Here is a 20930-nt window from a genome sequence, read left to right on the forward strand (position 1 = left end):
CCTCCAGCAGCAGACCCCAGCCTCCCGCCTCGACGCTGCCCGGCCGCCACCCCGCCGTACGCCGCCCCCAGCCGCCCGCATGCCGCCCCAAGCCGCCCGTACGCCGGCCCCCGCCGCCCGGCCGCCCTCACGGCGCCCCCCCCCCCGCGGCACTCGCCAGCTGGCCCTCGCCACTGGCCAGCAGTCTCTCCCAGTCGCGGACGCTCCTCCACGTAACTTCTGCCGGCCCCTCCAGTTTCCTGCTGTTACCTGGAGCCCTCCCGCTGGCCTCGTCCCGCCTCCATCTCCAGCTCTTCATTGGGGACTACCTACGGTCCATCGCCCAGGATTAACACTGTCATCCGTGGATTACTTACAGTGCGGTGCCAAGGATAACGTACAGTTCGTTCAGTGGTGAGTGAAGTGACATTGCCCCAATTCGGCATCTCTCACCGCTGTGGCACCCGGTCACACCGGCGCCTCACGCCTTCACTCCTCACCGCTGTGGCTCCCGGACTTTCCGGCGCCTGTAGTGTACTTTACACAGTCACGTGGTGGTCCACTCAGCACAATGCCTGATGACGTCGACTCCGTAGCCTCCATCTCAGCAGAAGACACTACCAAGCAACTTGTTGAGCTCGTCTCACAGCTTATACTTGAAGTGAGAGATCTTCGGAGAGAGGTCAGAGGACGCTCATGCTCACGTTCGCGTTCTTCCTCCAGACACCACTTCCGGCGCCGCCAGCGTTCAAAGAGTAAGACGCCGGAGACTTCTACTTTCTGCCACTATCATGAAGAGTTCGGGAAAGACGGAAGAAATTGTAAGGCTCCCTGTACCTTCGCCAAGTCTTTAAACCCCAACAGCGAGCACTAGCGGCGCATAGTGTTCGCGACACCTCGTCTGCGCTACTGAAGTTGTATGACCCTCTCTCCCGGACCAAGTTCCTCATCGACTCTGGTGCAGACGTCAGTATTCTCCCTGCCCCTGGTGTACACCGGACGTTGCCTCCCCTCCTTCACCTTCACGCCGCCAATGGTACGGAGATTCCTGTGTACACGCGACGCACCTTGCAACTTCACCTGAAACCTCCGCCGTACCTTCGAGTGGACGTTCTACGTAGCAGCTGTCACGCAACCAATTCTAGGTGCTGACTTCCTCCGACACTTCGGTCTCCTAGTGGACATCAAGGATCGGAAGCTGCTCGATCCTCTCACCTCAGTCACAACAAAGGGACAGGTCACTCATGGTGAGAGCACACAGATCTCCCTCGTCAAGGCAGACCACCAGTTCTCCTCCCTGCTGAAGTCCTTCCCTACGCTGACGCAGCCGTACTCAGCCAGCAAGCCGGTCACACACCATGTTTCGCACCACATCGAGACCAAGGGACCTCCTACCCACGCCAAGGCCCGCCGCCTAGCTCCAGAGCGCGCCAGACAAGCCAAGGCAGAGTTCGAGTCCCTCATTAAGCAAGGCATCATACGGCCCAGCTCCAGCAACTGGTCTTCCGCTCTCCACATCGTGCCTAAGAAAAATGGCGAACTACGACTATGTGGAGACTACCGCGCTCTCAACTCGCGCACCGTCGAGGACAGGTACCCAGTGCCTAACATCCAGGAGTTCTCTTCTCAGCTCTCCGGATGCACCTACTTCTCGAGGATCGACCTTGTGAAAGCTTTTCACCACATCCCCGTCCATCCAGCGGACATTCCGAAGACTGCTCTCATCACACCCTTCGGATTGTTCGAGTACGTCAGGATGCCCTTTGGTTTGAGGAATGCCGCTCAAACCTTCCAACGCTTCATTGACGAAGTCCTTCGAGGTCTCCCCTTCTGCTTCGCGTACATCGACGACCTCCTCATCGCCAGTCCTGACGCAGAGATGCACCAACAGCACCTCCAGCAAGTACTCACCCGTTTGCAAGACTACGGGGTGCAAGTCAACGTCGACAAGTCTGTGTTTGGGGTCCCCTCCATCACCTTCCTTGGCCACACTGTCTCCTTGGAAGGCATCACTCCACTGCAAGAAAAGTGCGAGTCCATCCAGAATTTCCCCAAGCCTACAACACAGCGCCAACTCAACCAATTCCTTGGGATGCTGAACTACTACAACCGCTTCATCCCCAGCTGCTCACTACTTCTTCAGCCCCTCTACGCGATGATCAAGCCTTGCAAGAGAGGACAGTCCATCTCCTTAGTCTGGACTCCAGCCACTGAGGAAGCTTTCACAGCAGCAAAACAAGCTCTCAGCTCCGTCTCACCTCTCAGCTTCCCTGCCCCAGATGCCATCATCTCTATCGCCACAGACGCTTCTGACATCGGCATCGAAGCAATTCTACAGCAGTATGTCGACGGAGGTTGGAAACCGCTCTCTTTCTTCTCAAAGAAATTTAACAAGGCGGAATCCAAGTACAGTACTTACGACAGGGAACTTCTCGCCATCTACAAGGCCATCAAGCGTTTCCGGTACTTCGTGGAAGGTCGCAACTTCCATGTATATACCGACCACAAGCCACTCACTTCGAAGCCCCTGCACATCAAGACCTCCTGTTCACCGCGACAACTGCGTTACATCGACTTCATCTCGCAGTTCACCACGGATTTGCGCTACGTCAAAGGTGAACACAACGCCCCAGCTGATGCTCTCTCGCGCAACATCTCTGCTGTGTCATCTTCTCCCATCGACTACACTGCCATCGCTGCTGACCAGGCCAACGATGAAGAGCTGCGGCAACTCCAAGACAACCCCGCACTACAGATGAAAAAGATACAACTCCCAGGAACCACAGTGCACGTTTACGCTGACACTTCCACCGATTCCTGTCGGCCCTACCTGCCGAAGACCCACCGGTATGGTGTTTTTCGTCAGCTGCACGACCTCTCCCATCCTGGCATACGAGCATCTCAGCAGATGATGACCTCACGCTTCATCTGGTCTGGCATCAACAAAGACGTCAGGCTGTGGACCCGCACATGTGTCAAGTGCCAAGCCTCCAAGGTGTGGCGACACACACGCTCTCCTGCGGCCGCCTTCACTCCAGTCTCTTCACGGTTCGACCACGTGCATGTCGACCTCGTTGGACCACTACCCTACTCTGACGGTTACCGGTACCTTCTCACCTGCGTCGACCGCTTCACACGCTGGCCGGAAGCTGCACCTTTGGCTGACATCACAACGGACTCCGTCGCACGTGCCTTCATCACTACTTGGATCTCCAGGTTCGGTGTCCCTCTCAGCCTCACTTCTGACCGTGGCAGCCAGTTCGAGTCCAGTATGTGGAACAAGGTGATGTCACTACTAGGCATCCAACGCTTCAGGACAGCCAGTTACCACCCGCAGGCAAACGGCACCGTTGAGAGATTCCACCGTCAGCTGAAGTCTTCCTTAGCTGCCTCTGCCACACGTGCAGACTGGTCCCAGGCACTTCCTCTCGTCCTCCTTGGCATACGGACATCACTAAAGGAAGACCTACACCACTCCTCCGCCGAGCTCGTTTATGGTACCAAGCTCAGGTTACCAGGCGAACTCCTAACTCCTGCACCTCGCTCTACTCCTTGCAGCGTTCAGGACTTTGCTGCCAACCTCTCTGACTTCATGCAGCGTCTGCAGCCTGTCCAGCCTCGCACGTCTCCCTCCAAGACTTTTGTCAGCCAGGATCTGGACACTTGCACGCACGTGTTCGTCAGGGTTGACGCAGTGAAGAAGCCCCTGCAGCAGCCCTACCAAGGCCCCTACAAAGTCCTGAGCAGGAGGAGAAAGACGGTCACTGTGGACAAGGATGGTAAGGCTGACACCATCTCCATCGACCGAGTCAAGCCTGCCTACCTCCTTCACAGTGACCCGGCCATCATCAACACCATCGGCCAGAACGTCGCCACCAACACCACTCGACACCAGAAGACGGTTACGTTCCTCCTCCCTCGTCACTAGGGGGGGGGGAATACTGTAGCGGGACACAAGTCACCGCTCCTAGCACTCCGTTTTCTATTTCATTATCACCCTTCCGTTTTCACTCTCTCTACTGCACACGCTCTTGTCTTTCATCTCTTTTTCATCACTTTATACATTTCTCTTACTTGTCACATTCTGTGCACGTTCTTTTACACATGTATTACACATCTTCTCAATACATCTTACTACTCCTTTCTTCACACAGACATACACACACACATACACTCTCTTTTTCCATAATTTTGTATGTGTCGTTTGTTATGTTTAGTAATTGTTATATATATTGTTCATATTTTTACCTGAATAAACAGAGAATACCCAGGCTAAGTTTCCTTTGCCAGAGCTACACAGTTATGACACTGGAAATGTTACCCTTCAAGGACTAAACACTGCTATGACCAAGAGTCGTAGTTGGGAGCCTAAACTTCTCGCTTGAGCAACTTCCGGGCGGCCAAGTAGCACCTCACCTTCGCTACAGAAGTAAGTGCAAAGTGCTTCACATAGGGTATAGAAACGAGAAAGCAAAGTATATTTTAAATGATACCCAACTGAAAAAGTTGACAGCAAAATTGATTTAGGAGTGACAATATCGAGTAACTTAAAACCTAGCCAGCAATGTTCAGAAGTCGTAAAGGAAGCGAATAAAGTAATTGGCTTAATCGACAGATCTTTTGAATTTAATTCTAAGGATACGATCCTCACTTTGTATAACCCTTTAATCCTTCCCCTTTTGGAATATTGCGTTCAAGCGTGGCACCTCTATTACCAGAAAGACATTAATAAATTAGAAACAGTTCAGCGTAGATTAACAAAAATTATACCAAGCCTGAGAAACAAATCATGCGAAGAGCGTCTTAAAAAATTCAATCTAATCTAATATACTCAAAGAAGATTAAGAGGCGACTTAATACAAGTATTTAAGATCATTAAAGGCATTGATAACATGGAATACAGTAAATATTTTACGATAAAATTTTCAAATTACACGCGAGGAAATGGCTGCAAAAATTGATGGGAAATCCTTCAACTCTCACGGATCAAAAAAAAAAAAAAAAAAATCATTTTTTCCATCGAATAGTAAATCTATGGAATAAGCTTCCTCGAGACGTGATAGACTGTAACACCGTAGAGACTTAAACGCTGTTTTGATAAATATCTTGCCTGCAATCCGGCTAACAGCGTTTGTTTGTTAGTGATTAACTTCCTTGCCCTTAGGGAATGGGGGCACCTCATTTCATCTATTTTCTTTCTTTCCGATAAAATTTTCTTCGGGTTTTTTTTCTTCTCTAACCCCATAAGGTATTTCTTTCCGACCTTTTTTTTTTTTTTGGTACGGCTTATGCCGGAGGATGCGGAGAGAGCCTTCTGCTTTTCTGTCCTTTTCTTCTATTCTCACCTTAGTAGTCCTAGGTCAGGTAACCTGATGAGGACCGCAAGATCTGTTGTGGCCCGTTTTTTCTATTAACTATGTAAGTCTCTCTCTCTCTCCCTCTCTCTCTCTGAGATATGGTAATCCTACTATTATCTGTTGCTATGATCTGAAAGGTTGGGTGAGTGAGTGGCTACATTGGAAGCGATTTCAGGTGGCAGTTACCATGGCAACAGACTTCCACCCTCCACTACACAACCTACCAAGCCACCCCTACTCACATCAATTGTTTTACTGGACACTGAGTTCAAGGTTATGATTGACAAGTTCATTACCAAAGCTCTGTACACATGTTAACCATGAAACTAGAAGATAAAGGAGAGAGAGAGAGAGAGAGAGAGAGAGAGAGAGAGAGAGAGAGAGAGAGAGAGAGAGAGAGAGAGAGAGAGAGAGAGAGAGAGAGAGAGAGAGAGAGAGGAACGAAGAAAGAAGGATCACTGTATCAGTAGGATTACGATGGCTGAGAGAGAGAGAGAGAGAGAGAGAGAGAGAGAGAGAGAGAGAGAGAGAGAGAGAGAGAGAGAGAGAGAGAGAGAGAGAGAGAGAGAGAGAGAGAGAGAGAGAGAGAGAGAGAGAGAGAGAGAGATAGGGGAGGGAGGAACAAAGAAAGATCATTGTGTTCTAAGATTTTATGCGATCACCGCTTGTTTTAGATTATTTGATGAAGGGACAGGATTGATGTCCACCACTTGTTTCCTGTTGATAGACTACCACTCACCACCACTGTATCGAATATGTTTTTACCTCTCCTCTTCCCTACTGTTCTGAGTTTAGATGATGTACTTACTATAGCTAGATCAGATGAGAAGCTTGGTATTTCTGGTAGCTTGGAGGTCGTGGGTATAAGTTGATGTAGTTGGTGTGTGCGAGTAAAAGACATGTATGATGAGAGTTCTTGATTTAATAATAGGTAGAATGTACACACTTGATACGAGACGAGATTATAACGTGACGATTGATTGTTCTCTCTCTCTGAAGTGATATGAAATGATGACTGAGCAGCGTCTCTCAAAACTGACTGTGATTGAACAGAACTGAGTGAGAGACCAAGACTGACTGCTCGTGACTGGGTAACTAACTCCGAACTGAATTGTACTGGCTGGGAGTGAGACTACCATACGAGCTATATTTACCTGAGCTAAGTAGATCACGTTTTAGGTTTTGAGGTAAAGAAATGACCAATGAGATGCCAGGAAATGAGGTGAAGGAGCCAATAGGATATCTCGTTATTTTAGCCAATGACCAGGAAGGAAGGACTCAGAGCGAACACAGGTGTTTTCCCTAAGGACTGGAAGTGGACATGAAATTCCCTTGAGAAGTAGAGAAGAAGGGTTAAAATACGATAGACTGGCTGGCCATGGGCACATGTGGGATGAATATATGAACACATCGCATGTGTGAAGGATATATGAAATGGTGAATATATATATATATATATATATATATATATATATATATATATATATATATATATATATATATATATATATATATATATATATATATATATATATATATAATAATTGTTGAGAGTGATACAGATGCGTCCTCGCATTTGGACATAACAATAAAGAGAACACGGGAGCAACTAACAGATAATACATAACATTAGAGAGAGAGTACGGAACGAGAACCTTAATAATAACATACAGACATGATAAGATTTCATAATAAATGTACAACACAAACAAGTAAAGAAAATATACACATATATACATGATATTGAAACGGGATGATTAAACCTTAGAATGGGAACGAAGTTTCAGTCTGTAAGAAGTCGCTTGAAGGATCTGTTAAATCAGAACTTAATGATACCTAATGTGCACATTCATTATGAATCTCTTGCTCACACACTTCAAAACATCGACATGGACGATCAAAATGGTTTTGAGATTTAGCATCTTTACTTTATGACCATGGAGAGATTCGATTACACGGTGTGACCCAAAGAACAATGGATCCAATTTTGAATTATGATCGTGAACTCTGGCGAAGACTATACCACCGACTTCAGTGGAAGAATTTGTCGCTTTACGATTGCACAGCATCTCAGCTTGCGATGCAGTGAGACGATCGTGAATGAGTTTATGAGTGAACTGAAAAACCCGGAGACGACATTTGACGTAGTCATCAATGTTGTAGACAAGACGCGGCGCGCTGTGGAGAAATTCATAATGGAAGACGCTTGTCGGTACCAAACAGCACGAAATGTGGAGACTTGTTGATGGTGGAGTGGATTACTGAGTTGATGGAGCAGGCTATCTGAGGAAGCCATTCGTCCCAGGAGTGCTTTGCTTTTGTTATGTAACGCAGAACGTCAAGGATACGTTTATTACAACGCTCTACTTTGCCATTTGAACTGAGTGAGTAAGGAACAATGTTACATTTTTTTTATATGAAATTCTTTGCAAATCTCCTGTAAGACAGAGTTATTGAATTCAGCGCCATTGTCAGACAAGATGACATGAGGAGAGTTATAAGGACAAATTATGTTGTCAATGATTGCGCGACCAACAAAAGTTGCAGTTTTGTCCTTGAGAGCAACAAGAATGGTGAAACGAGTGAAACTTTCCACACAAACTAGAAGATACTGATAACCATTCTCTGTAAGTGGAGGTTTGAGCAGATCAATAGAGACTGAATCCCAAGCAGCGGAAGCGATGGGCATATGGAAGCGATGGACTGTCGTGAGTGAGTGAGGTACGGTGTGAAGCACACTGAGGACAGAATGCGCAGTGTTGAAAGATATCTTTCCTCATAGTCGGCCAGAAATATCATCGTTTTGCTTGTGCAAGCCATCTGTCCCGACCTGGACTCCCTGCGTGGGGTGAGCTGTGAATACGGTGAAGTATGATACTCACTAATGACTGAGGTATCACGAGCTGAGATAAACGCTCACTAGAATCGTCAGTAGAGATATCACTCGACTTATACAAGAGACCGTCTTGCATGAAAAAACGTATCAGCACTCACTTGCAACTTAAGAGAATTTGTCTCATCCCCAGATTCGAGGTTATAAGCAACACTAGAACAGAAGACGTCTGAATGTTGATGTGTCCTTATTTCATCCATGGTTGGCATGGCAGGATTGTCTGTGATAGCGACGATAGCGGCAACATTGCGTGATAGTGCATCTGACACTAAGTTTGCCTTACTAGAAATATATGAAAAAGTAAGATTAACTTCTTGAATCGTGAGATACCAGCGAGCAAATTGACTTTTGAAAATGTTGCCTTTGAAGGTCTCTGTGACAGCATAATGATCAGTGTGGACATGAATCATACAGCCTAAGATGAGTTTACAGAAATGACGTAACGCCCAGATCACGGTGAGACTTTCACGCTCTGTGACGTCACAGTTTTCCTTTACCTTGTTGAGAAGTCTGCTAGCTAATACGCTAATACGCGATGTTTACCAGGTGAATCTTTCTGCATGAGAACAGCACTGATTCCAAAGCCAGAAGCATCAGTGTATAAGATGAAATCTTTCTTGAAATTAGCAAGGACTTGAAAAAGCAAGGACTGGTGCTTGACACAAGGCAGTTTTGAGAAGATCAAAGGCATCTTGTTCCTTTTCAGACCACATGAATGTAATATTTTTCTTGAGCAAATGAGTGAGAGGCTGAGCGATAATGATGAGGCAGATTTTTTTTTTTTTTTTATGATATTGGTGATAAAATCTAGCAAGACCGATGAATTGCATGATCTGATTGATATTAGTAGGAGCAGGGAAATTTTTCACAGCGTTTATCTTGTCATTTAAAGTGTGAATACCATCTCTGTCTACTTTGTGACCAAGGAATCTGACTTGCTGTTTGTAAAACGAGCATTTGGTGAGTTTAATTTTCAAGCCAACAGCTTGAAAGCGTGACAAAACGAGAGGCAGTGAGTGAAAATGGTCCTGTAGAGACTTTGATGTAATGATAATGTCATCATGGAAGCAGAACATGCCTTTACCGATGAGGACAGAATTCATCAATCTTTGAAACGTTAAAGGTGAGTTACGTGTACCTTGAACCATGCATTTGAACATGAATTGGCCAGAGGAGGTAGTGAAAGCAGTATATGGCCGTGAAGTTTCCTCTAATTCAATTTGGAAGAGTCCTGAGTAGAAATCTAGGGTGCAAAATATCGCATTTGAATCAACGAGAGACTGAAGATGACCTCGCCAAGATCACCTCGATCAACCTCGTCATAGGATAACAACACGCCAATTGTCTTGTTTCTTTGGTAACGGGTAACAAGGGAGGTTATGAGGTGAACAGGCATGTTCCACTACATCCTGAAGTAACATACCCCACACAGCGTCATCAAGCAGAACACGACGGCTGTGTGGCACCCTGTAGCTGGAAGGGTAAGATGGTCTGGACGCAGGCGTCAGGAGGACAGAGTGATGATGATGTCTGTGTGGCCCAGAGGTTCACCAGGGAGTGAGACAACGTTCCTTAAAGAATTCAGGAGAGCTAGTAATTCACGTTGAGAATCTGGGAAATCAAGTACTGATATATGATCATCTGTGATAGGCGGGAGAGAAGACATGCTATGGTTGTCAGATGCCGTAACCAGATATCCTATTGGATCCTTCATCTCATTTCCTGGCATCTCATTGGTCATTTCTTCACCCCAAAACCTAAAACGTGATTCACTTAGTTCAGATAAATATAGCCCGCATGGCAGTCTCACTCTCATTCACCTCCGAGCTGCAGGTAAAGGAGCAGCTAATTCCAACCCACTGCATCTCTAAACAATAAGGATTTGGTAGTAGTAGGGAAAATGGCACCAGGGTCGCCCATCCTAAAATGGCATGCCATTGGGGTCCTCGTGAAATGGGGACCCCAGTGGCATGCCATTTTAGTTTATCTTTTAGGGCAACGTCACCAGGGACCATGTTACAGGGGAGCGACGGTGATGGCGGCGCTGACGGGAAGAGGCAGGGGCATGCGTCCTTATCCTTCGGCGGCTATGAAATGACTAAATTAATTAATAATGGTGGGTGGGAAGTAATTGACTGGTAAGGGGGGGGGTCGGAGCCTGAACGCATCAGGCGAGGCGAGCGCTGACAGCATGCCATCAGGGTCTCCATCCTGAAATGGCTTGACACTGTCGCTCACGCGGCAGTGGAGGTCGCTGACGGCTTGACACCAGGGTCTCTGTCACACGCGCGGCAGTGGGGGCTGCTGACAGCTTGCCACTAGGGTCCCCAATCACACACGTGGGTCCTGAGCAGCCAGGGTGGTTGAGTCTTGCCATCACGTGCTCCCTCCGACATCTCAGTACATTTCAATGTCTCCCACCACTCGATGGTCAAGGGCAGTGGAAGGAAAGGGGAGGAGGACTTAACGCATCAGGAAAGTGGGTGGCGATGCCACCAGGGACAATGCGGCCTTTGTTTTGGGCGGGCACGGGAAGTTGAGGGCTGTAGGATGGGCTGCCACAAGGCCGCCACGCGCTAGTCGCCTGGCCTGGGCGGCCAGGGTGGTTCAGTCGTGCCATCATGTGTTCCCTCCGACATCTCAGTACATTCCAATGTCTCCCACCACTCGATGGTCAAGGTCAGCCACGCTGTTCTGTTATAACCTCCAGCTTGTCGACGTATATATGACATGAAAAGGTGAAGTTAGTCTGTTAGTTGACAGGGCATAAAAAAAACATGTCATTCAGAGATAGTGACGATATATACATATACCTATATGTGTATCTTCTCTTGCAGGTGGTAGGTCATTTCCCAAAAACACAACGACAGAATTTGAAAACAGAATCTTACCCATTCATCTAGACACCAGCAGGGATTATGAAGTCGGCCTGTGTAATATCTTATTCCCTAAATATTTCTACTGCATTACGGAAAGGGATCCAAATTCCAGTATATCGTTTCATGGCCGGGTTAAACAGTCCGAGTTTGATGTCTACGAATATAACATGTATACCTATCTACCGGAAAGGAATATCATCTCCAATTTTACCGATAAGAACATACCAGCCATAACTAAGGCGATCAATGGACAGATAGTGAGAGAACTTCAAACAATTTTGAAGGAGTCCTTTAAGATCTATTTCCCATACTCGGAAATTATTTATTACGACCGCGATTTGGAGAGAGTCGTAGTTAACAATGGGATCGTACCTCCTATTGATATAAAATTTGCCTCGCATATAGCTCGCATTCTGGGTTTCAATCGAAATTTTCGCTACACCGTTTACTTTCAAAGAACTGGCGACGTCATTTCATCTTCCAGTGCGAGCGAAGCTTCCCCCTCGACACCCATAAAATTATTCGCTCAATACGTACCGCGAGCTGACATGGGGACGCATTATATGTACGTTTATACCAACATCATTTTCCCATTCGATTTGGTAACCAACTAGTTAATATATTAGACGTCATACCACTCCCTGGCGACAGCACTAGTAAAGGTTCGAATCCAATTACATATAAACCACTTTCCATATCAACTATAGATAGTGTGGCCATCAAAATGACTAATCAAAGTGGCAAAACTATTTAGTTTGAAGATGAGGAAAACAGTGTTATTTGTGTGTTACATATAAGACCACGTTAACTTTTGCGTCTCGGATGTAAAGTTTGGAAGAGAATCGATCAAGACAGGATAAGGGTAGGGGCGAAGATAATGAAACAGGTAGGTGTTGCCTACTTCCGAGCCAAGCCATGCACCTCGCGGTCATCTGCACGGGAAACTTCAGTGTTTCCCCGCGCGTCATAGCTAATGGGGTGCAAGTGTTGACAATGTTATAGAAAAAAAAAAAAATGGGTGTTCACTCTGGGACAGCAGAGACACGGCTTTTATGTGAAGTGTGTGGGAGATGGCACACTAAACCACCCTGCCCCCTCATGTGTGGAAGACCAGTGTGATTCATGCGAGCGGTGTTGTTCTATTTCCACATCTTCCAACAGAACACACCTGCGAAGTTGGAGATCCTGATTCTTCTGGTAAGCATTATTACTTATTTTGGCAAGAATGTATAATAATAAAGATGAAATGACTGTCAATCTTTACAAGTTTGAGCACTAAGTACATCTGTTCAGGTTCACACTCAATTGAGCAGAGCGGTGACGTAGAACACACACGTCGGCAAGCGTCACATACCAACATCCCACACGGAGGTGGGGGAAGATGTAAGGAAAAAAATAATAAAAATCTACTACAAATAATAAATCAATAAATACGGTGCCACTGCCACTATTACTAGCTACTGCTAATATTTTTTTTTTTTTTCAAGACTCGCCACAGCCGGGGCCGATTGGATTAACGGATAATGTATTATATTCCTCTGAGACTTCAAGTCCCCCGCTACCTACAGAAGGTAAATATCAGTTTAATAATAATAATAATAACAATAATAATAATAATAATAATAATAATAATAATAATAATAATAATAATAATAATAATAATAATAATAAACTGTCGCTGATACTTCTATTTTTTTTTCCCTAGACACGCCACAAGCGAAAGCAGACCGCGATAAGCGCGGGGCGCCGGAAGAACTGCGCTTAATTGGTTCGAGGGAAAATTTCACCAGACATCAATATGACATACCTGAACATGTAAGCAGAGATCCACTCAGTCTACTTACCGAATACAGAGGGTTCTTTATACAGGAAATTAGATCATATTTCATGTCACATGGTTCGCTATTTCCCCCCACCCTAAAAATATTTTCACACATTCTCTGTTACTAGTTAAATTCTCTACCATAGGCAAGGATTTTCAATCCTGATGGCAGACATTTGTCCTGCGTTATTCAGTGTTTTGGCGGCATTCAGACTTTACGGCCGAGGTATACCTTGGAAAAGAATTCCAGAAATATTACGGAGACAGCATGGTGGAGAGAAATACGTCATGCGCGGAAAGTAGAGAGTCCTGTGACTCTAGGAGAACTTGAGTCAGTTAGAAAGATTAAATCGCCTGTCTCTGGATGTTTATACACTGACCAAAAGCGGTGAGATGTACTATTTAACATTATCAAGAAAAGGCTCGCGCAGGTATAAAACTGTAATCCCACTCCTTTTACTAGGCAGAAGACATATGACTCTCATCAAAGACGTGGAGAAGCTGCACTGGAAATTGATGAGAAGCCCTCCCACCCTAGAGGGTCATCAGTTTTGCAAAATATGTTTCAGCTCAGTTCCCAAGTCTGTCAATTTGAACGATCACGAGTGTCATTGCGACTTCACTCAAACTCTTCTCTTTCCATCTCTTTCTCATCTCTCCGGCGCATAATATGAGCTTTGACGTCTCTTTAATCATAAAAGAAAGACCTTCAGTTGCCAGAGTCGCACGTGGACATCCTTGCCAAATCAGAATCGCATTTATCGAAAGTAAGGATTAAGGAATTGCAGTTTCAAGACACGTTTTCCATTATGAACGCTGACCTCGGTCATCTCGCTCAGAGTCACATGCGGGCGGGCTATGACACGCGTTACGCCCAGGAGATGGTGAATTACATCCCCGAGGATGTAAGACATGTAATGTGTAACAGTTTCTTTGTTATGAGTACATCACCGACCTTGGCCGTTTAGAAGATCGCCAATTGCCGCCTCGCGAAGCATTTTATGACACGCTCAAGGAGAAGGCTCTTTCATCTGGAGAATTTGAACACGCTCAAAGCATGTGGAGTATGGCGTCCTGTCATGCTTTAAGTGATTACAGAAGACTGTATTGTGAGACTGATGTGGGGTTATTAGCCGACACATATCTCAAATATAGATCATACCTGCATGAGTTTTATGGACTGGATGTGACACATTACGTGTCACTATCTTCTTATGCTTATAAGTCTTTTTTAAAGTCGACAGGCGTTCAACTTGACCCACCTTACGACCCTAACATGTATCACCTCATCAAAAGAAATGTACGAGGAGGCTTTGTAACTTGAGTCAGACCTCACCTGCAGTCAAACCACGAACCCGACGGCGGTCCCGGCACCTATGTGTTCTATCTGGACTATAATACATTATATGGAACCGTTATGTAATCCTCCTGCCTATGGGCAACATCAAAAAACTTTCTCAGTCAGAGATGGATGATTGGCATCCAGAATCAAGCAAGAGATGGCGACATCTGTTACTGGCTGCATTTGGACACCTGCGACGTTCCCTCTGTGCCTTGCACATATGACTATTACAGAAGATGACATCTCGCCGTACAGTAAAAGACTGTTAGAAGCTGAGGGTCGTAAGCTGAGGAAGAAAAATCATAAACTCGTGCCCAGTTATAAGGGACTGAAAGATCATCTGATTAGTCTGGAATTGCTGCAACTTTTACCCTCACTTGGACTGGAAATACAATGTGTCCATGCTATATAATTTTTTATATACCTTCAGACACGCTCCATACCTGACATTTCATAGAAAGGAACGTTACTCAGCGTAAAAATGAGACGTGTGCTATTAAAAATCGCATTTGCAAACTGATGTCAAACGCAGTCTATGGCAGATCCATGTTATCTGAAGTGAAGTATGGTCTATCAACAGAAATTAGTGACAAAAAGAAAGTCTTTCCTGAAGTATGTAAAAAATCCATCCTTTAAAACTGTACACCAATTAGGCGAGGACCGAGTCATATGCGTCAACAGTAAGAGTACGATTAAAATCAGGCAGCCAAATTACTTGGGTTACTATATTTCAGAGGTGGCAAAGAAGTACATGTACAACTTTTGGTATCGTGTCATCAAAGCTAATTATGGGGAGAGAGCTAAATTAGCTTATGAAGATATGGACAGTTTCATATTCAGTTTACACATACTTACAAACTTAAATGATGAACCCATGGCAAATTTTTTCAACACCAGTAACTTTACTTCAGATCATCCGTGTTTTAATGGGGAGCGGAAGGGTCAACTAGGCTTGCTGAAATCTGAAACCGGATCCACATTCATCAAAGAGGCGATCATATTAAAGACAAAGATGTATTCGCTGCTGTTGGAAGATGACAAGCAAGTATCTCGAGGTAAAGGTATTCCAACTCACCATCAGCAAAATATATTGCATCAGCAGTATAGGGAAACACTTAATAATATTGCATGTGGGACGGTGGATTGCTATAATATCAGGAATGTGAAAGAATAAATTTCCACCACTCGCATGTGAAAGCGTACGTTGTCACATTTTGACAACAAGCGCTTTCACGTCGATGGCTATACCTCAAGGGTGTATTATCACCCCGACAATGATCAACGGGAAAGAGATGTGGAGGATGGGGTGGATGATGAGGTGGTGGTGGATGAGCAGGAGGAGGAGGAGGAGGAGGAGGAGGAGGAGGAGGAGGAGGAGGAGGAGGGGGAGGATGGGTTAATGAGTGGACTGTGGCATGATCGGGAGAGACTTTCCACGACATTATTCACATCATAATTAAGGGTAGAGAAAGAGAGGATGCCACTGCTAGCAGCTGCCCTTCATGTAATGTAAAAAACATTTGCACTGACCACGTAGGCTAAGGAAGAGGACGAGGAGGATGGGTTAATGAGTGGGTTGTGACGTGATCGGGAGGGACTTTCCATGATATTATTCACATCATAATAAGGGGTGGAGAGAGACCGCGGCTGCTGCCGTTCATGCAGTGTAAGAACATTTGTACTGACCACGTGGGTTAAGGAGAAGGATGAAGGGGATTATTCATGTAATGTAAGAACATTTGTACTGTCCACATGGGTTAAGGAGGAGGAGGAGGAGGAGGAAGAAGAAGAGGAGGATGTAATGTAAGAACATTTGTACTTGGTCTAAGGAGAAGTAAGAGGAGTTTGAGGAAGAGGCGTGAGTCAGGAGAGATCCATGTCATAATTAGAGGGCAAGGATGAGGATGCAGCTGGTTATGATGAGGATGCAGCTAGTTATGCTGTTATCTACATGACCTTGTAAATAAAGGTTAAGCAATAAATACTGTAAACATATCGTAGTGTGTTTTCGTGTCCCTCTGAACTTAACATGGACAAGACATTTAGCGAAGAGATGCTGAATCTCTTCAGATATCCTGCACGTATAATTATCGCAGGTTATACAAATTCCGGCAAAACACAACCCTGCAATAAAATTGTAGAGAAATATCAGCATGGATTTAACAGAATTATTATTTGTGGCGTCTCATCGCATTCGCTGCAGCAGAATTCCCCTTTTCAAGATAGGGTCGAAGTGCATGAGAAAATTATTGATCTCTTGATGGATCCATTGATATTAGATGATAATTTCCTCCCAGCTGGCAATTCTCAAACGATAGCAGAGGCTTTTACCAAAGGAAGACATAAAAATTTGTCAGTTATAATGTCGCATAATGTCATTTTCCCCGGAAAGCATGCTAGAACGATAACTTTAAATGCCTCGCATTACATTCTTATGAAAAACAGAAATATTTATCAAATCGAATGTCTGGGCAGGCAACTTTATGGAAAGGAGCGCGCCAAACACTTTGTGGAAATTTATAAAAATGACGTGCTTAGACGAGATCACGGTTATTTGTTGTGCAATTTATCCCCGAACGCACCCGAAGAAATTCAACTGCGCAGGAATATTGTGAATGAGCCGCCCTATGAGAAAGTCTATCTGCTATGAACCCCGTTTTGGATGATCCTTACCGGAATGTAACGAGTCCTGCGGCTTTTAGGTCTGCAAGCACTCTACAGAGAGGGGAAGAAAAGGGATAAGAATCTAACACTTAGCGATGTGAGAGCATTTCTGCAGAGCGTCCGCACTTATACGCTTCACAAGCCAACACTGAAACGTTTTCCGCGGGGAAAAATTCTCGCTCCTAAACCGTCCGTCATTTTAACTTGCGATCTGGCAGATTTTACGAAGCTGCACAGACACAATGGTGGCGTTCGATACACCTTGTTTTGCCTGGACGTTTTCATCAGGTACTTGAAAGTGGCAACGCTGACAAGTAAATCCAGTCGGTGTGGCCTGCAAGGGCTGAAAAAATTTTAGAGTCGGGAAGTTTTACAGGCGTGTCGCGTTTTTTTGACAATCAGGGATCCGAATTTTATAATCAAGCAGTAAAAAAATATCTACCTTTGAAAGGTATTACCTTGTATTCCAATTACTCGCGCGAAACAAAGGTGAGTTTGACAGAAAGGGTCATCCGAACCATAAAGGCAAAAATATATAAATATCTCACGCTGAACAATACACTGACGTCTATTAACGTCTTGCCCACCCTAATAAACACGCACCGCCTCCACGATTTGCCACAAGTCGGGAGGCAATTTAAACGAATGTATTTAAAGCGGCCAAGAGGAAAGAAAGTCGTCAGTCATAAATTAGGCGTGGGAGACGCTTGTACGCTTGCAACGTGCTTCCCAAACGCAATTTTAATTCAATAAGAAGCAGGTCTCGCAGAGTTTGAATAAGCGCGAAGTCAATTGCATCTCGGAAATATTCGCCAACTTTTTGAAGAAGCGCCTGACGGACGACGATACCATCATTACCGCCTGAAAAATTTCAAAAGTGATATTAGCACTGTAGCCTTGAACAAGAGCCCATGTACAAAAAAGCCATTCTCATCTCCAAACGAGGTGGCAGCATATTGGCCGCGTTACTCCCGATAATCGTGTCGGCAATAACAAGTTCACTACAGAGATGAAAGAATATTGTTTAGTTCCTATCTCAGTTGCCGAGAGGTGTAAGTTTAAACCGGCCGACGTCGCAACTCCGCACCGATTCACGTCAAAACAAGTCAAAGAAAAAAAACTTCACTTCCGCCGCCAGTTACCTCCACCAACGCCGCCCCCACCGCGGCTCCGCTGTCACGCGCGCCTGTTAAAACGCCCTTGGATGATTTATTTCGAGTTACTGTTCCACCTTGCTTTAGAGAAGACGGTTTATCTCTCTTGAAATTATTGGAGGGTACCTGGGATTTCATGGGATGATCGTGGTAACTTACTTCCACCATTTTCGGGGATAATTGTCTTTGATCTCATACGAGTACTCGGGGACGGAAAAGGAGACGCGAAAAGACTTTAAGCCGATAAGCGTCCATTATTATCACTGCTACTTCGCTTGGCGCAACTCCCCGCCGGCGCCATCAGAAATACGGCTCAACGAAGTAAACTGATAGGTGGCGGGATCGGACACATCTAGGAAGCATATTAAAATGAAAGGCTCTGTCTTAATCTGTAAACGAGTAAGTAAATCAATAACACATGAGTCACTGACGTGCACGTATTAGGCACGTCAAGGGTGCAGACCCACGGATGGATAATTAATAAGGTTTATGGTCAAAAAGGTTCGTCCCATCACCCACATCCCCTAATAAATAATATGTTCCCGTCCCCCATCCCTTCCCACCAACAAAGCAAAAAAAAAAAAAAAAAAAACACTTGCGTCAGTTTGGATGAATAATTCTACTACGCAAGAGGTGTAATATCCGCCAATAAAGGACCGCGATTTCACATTCGTCGCTCACTTTCCGCACAGAGGGTTCGACGTGTGGATCTACCCTCCAATTAGTCATCAAGATGGAGGTGGTCGAGAGTAAGCTGACCGACGGCGCGTTCCGCGATCGTCGCTGTTATATGCCTTACGCGGTAAATGCGGTCTCCACCGAACCGTGCGGGATTGCGCGGAACCTCAAAACGATTTATCCATACAAGAATACGCATGCGGCTAGAAAGAGACTCTACTCGCTTCATCGGGCCACGGCGGACACGACAGATGAACCAGGACGTATCATTATCCATGCACCTCCCACAGGAAACGTAAATCTCCCCCACCTGGTGGCCTGCGTGCGAGGCCGTCGAGGGTAACAAGAAGGCACGACAGGCAATTGCGACATTGAAGGATTTGCTTTACGTGGAAGGACTCAAGATGGATACAAGCGTGAACCGAAGTCAACACTTCCAGAATTGCCTGAAAAAGATTGCCCTGCTAGCCATGGCGAACACTGAAGTGGAGCAGATTATCATCCCGGAAGGAATGGGGTGCAGAGGTCGCTGCCAGGATGAGTGGATGAATAATTACCTGCCTATGGTGGAAGGGCTGGCGAAGCGACTTCAATGTTTTGGATTTGAAACTATTCTGGTGAGGAAGTCTGAATAAACTTTATCATGTAAAATTTTAAAATAAATTTGATGTGTGTGTGACGAACCGTATTCATTAACTGTATTCCTTAACTGGGATGGTCGTTATTATTTATTTTGATCATGGCGGGAGCGGAGCATTATCTGTATTTGACGAGTCTGAGCAACAGAGACCTCTACCCCTATAACCAGTCCCATCGCTTTGAAAATAGAATCACTTCCCCCATCTATTTTCATCCAAATAAGGAATATGAAGTAGGTCTGTTTATCTAAAGCAGTTCTTGGGTCTAGTGGTGGGTGATTATCCTTGCAGGATTGAGATTTGGGCCATAGCCCACGTCGATGAAACACGCATGTATAAACTCCATACATACACACCTCGAACAGAGGTGGGCGATACTGGGTATATGGTTGACGTCATTAATATCAAATTGGCCGAAGAATTAAAAAGCAATATGAAGATTAAGTATGACCGGTATTTTGAGGGTGATCAGTTTTTTAACTATAATGAAAAAACGCGAAGGGTGGAACGCGCCCTTCAGAATGCCCCGCAATGCGACAACAATGGCCATTTCTGCTACTTGACTGCAAAATTTGGATCTAGGATGTCTCAAATCTTGGGTTTTGATTATCACACCAAGTATAATTTAAACAGTTCATGCGCCGAAAACGACTCCACCTTCATTAAAAGTCATTAGCATGGAATCCGCCGGCGGTAAAGATTTTCATCAGACTGCGTATAAATCGCTCAGTAAAACTATTATCGACTCGACTGCGATTCAACTCGTGGATCAAGTTGGCCAGCCCATTCACTTTGGGAGGGGTAAATCAATTACACTCTTACTGCATATCAGACAGAAATAAATAGCCGGTGATTATGCTCGGCGTCTTATTCGTGGCGTAGCGGTCATCATGACGAGAGCGTTCAGACCTCCTACTCGAGCGGAATATGACTTTTTACGCAAAGCAAAGGTTCGGGGTTAGACGACATCAGGTTTTTTTATTCCACCTCATTCAAGAAGAGGTAGTGGTCTATTTTCTGTTTTGAGCGGCTTTGCTAAAAGAGCAATTCCCTTTCTCATGCGCACTGTGGCACCCGAAGCGCTCCAAATGGGAAAAGGTTTAACATCAGATGGTTTAGAGGAGAAACGACTTCGCGAATCATTAACAAATAGAGGCGTCACCGCCGTGAAGGGTGTGGGGGGAGTGACCTCCATCCCCTTGAGCGGATGGATGGAATCTGATGGCTGTGAGTGACAATTTTCCGCGGGTGAATCGCCTGCATACCATCGAATCGTCAGTCGCTGCGAGGCGAAAGTTGGACGTATTAATACCATTAATTTAGACGCTAATGCTAATAATCATGCAGGGATTAACGACCCTTGCATTGAATTTAGACTGCCTGGCATTCCAGGACAATTTTTGGATTTATCAACGCTTTTTCTAGAATTGTGAGTTAGTGTGGCGAAGACAGATGGCACGCCACTAGACGACGACGATCACGTCGTCTTTAGTAATGGCTTGAATAATACGATGTTTAAGTCTT

Source organism: Scylla paramamosain, chromosome 16, assembly GCF_035594125.1.
Source record: "Scylla paramamosain isolate STU-SP2022 chromosome 16, ASM3559412v1, whole genome shotgun sequence".
Classification (NCBI taxonomy): domain Eukaryota; kingdom Metazoa; phylum Arthropoda; class Malacostraca; order Decapoda; family Portunidae; genus Scylla; species Scylla paramamosain.